Genomic DNA, 2,500 nt, shown 5'->3' on the forward strand with positions numbered 1-2,500 from the left:
GAAAGAAATATTTTGTTTAAAAAAATGACAAAGTGCTGCGGCACTTAGGCTGTGGGGCGAAAACAGGCGGAGTACCAGGAGCACAAAGTTTAAGTTGGAGTACCAGGGGCACCAAAGTTTGAGTTGGTATACCAGGAGCAGGAAAGTTTGGGCGGATGGTAGTCTGCTTGTATCCGGGGAGGGGTGCTTAAGAGTGGGTCTGCAGGTTCGGCTGGTGCTGGGGTTCCTGGATGGTGGAGGTTAGGGGCCGGAGATAGGGGGCAGCTAACAGGTGTGTGGGTGGCCGAGGCAGGGGCTCCAAATTGGGGTAAAAGTGAGGTGGAGGGCCCCCTGGAGGTAGGGGGCCGATAGCAGGTGTGTGTGGCCGAAGCAGGGGCTCTAAATTGGGTAAAAGGGAGGTGGAGAGCCGCCTGGAGGTAGGGGGCGGAAAGCAGGTGTGTGTGGCCGAAGAAGGGGCTTTAAATCGGGTAAAAGGGAGGTGGAGAGCCGCCTGGAGATAGGGGGCCCGCTCCCAGGTGTGTGTGGCCGAAGCAGGGGCTTTAAATCGGGTAAAAGGGAGGTGGAGAGCCGCCTGGAGATAGGGGCCCGCTCCCAGGTGTGTGTGGCCGAAGCAGGGGCTCTAAATTGGGTTAAAAGTGAAGTGGAGAGCCGCCTGGAGATAGGGGCCCGCTCCCAGGTGTGTGTGGCCGAAGCAGGTGCTCTAAATTGGGTAAAAGGGAGGTGGAGAGCCGCCTGGAGATAGGGGCCCGCTCCCAGGTGTGTGTGGCCGAAGCAGGGGCTCTAAATTGGGTTAAAAGTGAAGTGGAGAGCCGCCAGGAGATAGGGGGCTTCTCCCAGGTGTGTGTGGCCGAAGCAGGTGCTCTAAATTGGGTTAAAAGTGAAGTGGAGAGCCGCCTGGAGATCGGGGCCCGCTCCCAGGTGTGTGTGGCCGAAGCAGGTGCTCTAAATTGGGTAAAAGGGAGGTGGAGAGCCGCCTGGAGATAGGGGCCCGCTCCCAGGTGTGTGTGGCCGAAGCAGGGGCTCTAAATTGGGTTAAAAGTGGAGTGGAGAGCCGCCAGGAGATAGGGGGCTTCTCCCAGGTGTGTGTGGCCGAAGCAGGTGCTCTAAATTGGGTTAAAAGTGAAGTGGAGAGCCGCCTGGAGATAGGGGCCCGCTCCCAGGTGTGTGTGGCCGAAGCAGGGGCTCTAAATTGGGTAAAAGGGAGGTGGAGAGCCGCCTGGAGATAGAGGGCCGCTCCCCGGTGTGTGTGGCCGAAGCAGGTGCTCTAACTTGGGTTAAAAGTGAAGTGGAGGGCCCCCTGGAGGTAGGGGGCCGATAGCAGGTGTGTGTGGCCGAAGAAGGGGCTCTAAATCGGGTAAAAGGGAGGTGGAGAGCCGCCCGGAGATAGGGGGCCTCTCCCAGGTGTGTGTGGCCGAAGCAGGGGCTCCAAATCCGGTAAAAGGGAGGTGGAGAGCCGACTGGAGATAGGGGGCGGATAGCAGGTGTGTGTGGCCGAAGAAGGGGCTCTAAATCGGGTAAAAGGGAGGTGGAGAGCCGCCTGGAGATAGGGGCCCGCTCCCAGGTGTGTGTGGCCGAAGCAGGGGCTCTAAATTGGGTAAAAGGGAGGTGGAGAGCCGACTGGAGATAGGGGGCCTCTCCCAGGTGTGTGTGGCCGAAGCAGGGGCTCTAAATTGGGTTAAAAGTGAGGTGGAGGGCCCCCTGGAGGTAGGGGGCCGATAGCAGGTGTGTGTGGCCGAAGAAGGGGCTCTAAATCGGGTAAAAGGGAGGTGGAGAGCCGCCTGGAGATAGGGGCCCGCTCCCAGGTGTGTGTGGCCGAAGCAGGGGCTCTAAATTGGGTAAAAGGGAGGTGGAGAGCCGACTGGAGATAGGGGGCGGATAGCAGTTGTGTGTGGCCGAAGAAGGGGCTCTAAATCGGGTAAAAGGGAGGTGGAGAGCCGCCTGGAGATAGGGGCCCGCTCCCAGGTGTGTGTGGCCGAAGCAGGGGCTCTAAATTGGGTAAAAGGGAGGTGGAGAGCCGACTGGAGATAGGGGGCCTCTCCCAGGTGTGTGTGGCCGAAGCAGGGGCTCTAAATTGGGTTAAAAGTGAGGTGGAGGGCCCCCTGGAGGTAGGGGGCCGATAGCAGGTGTGTGTGGCCGAAGAAGGGGCTCTAAATCGGGTAAAAGGGAGGTGGAGAGCCGCCTGGAGATAGGGGGCCGCTCCCGGGTCTCTGGGTCCGAAAAAGGGGTTGAAATTCGGGTAGAGTTGGGCCCCGCTCCTCGGCCTCTCTGGTGTTTGGGTTAAGTCCCCAGGACCAGAGAGGGGGAACAGCGGGGGCAGTGGCCCCGCTTCTCGGCCTCTCTGGTGTTTGGGCGAGTGACACGGTAAGGGGTGGTTTTGCAAACAGGCTAAGTCCCCAAGACCAGAGAGGGGGAACCACGCGGGCAGTGGCCCCGCTTCTCGGCCTCTCTGGTGTTTGGGCGAGTGACACGGTAAGGGGTGGTTTTGCAAACAGGCTAAGTC

The sequence above is a fragment of the Centroberyx gerrardi genome, chromosome 21, assembly GCF_048128805.1.
Source record: "Centroberyx gerrardi isolate f3 chromosome 21, fCenGer3.hap1.cur.20231027, whole genome shotgun sequence".
Taxonomy (NCBI): Eukaryota; Metazoa; Chordata; class Actinopteri; order Beryciformes; family Berycidae; genus Centroberyx; species Centroberyx gerrardi.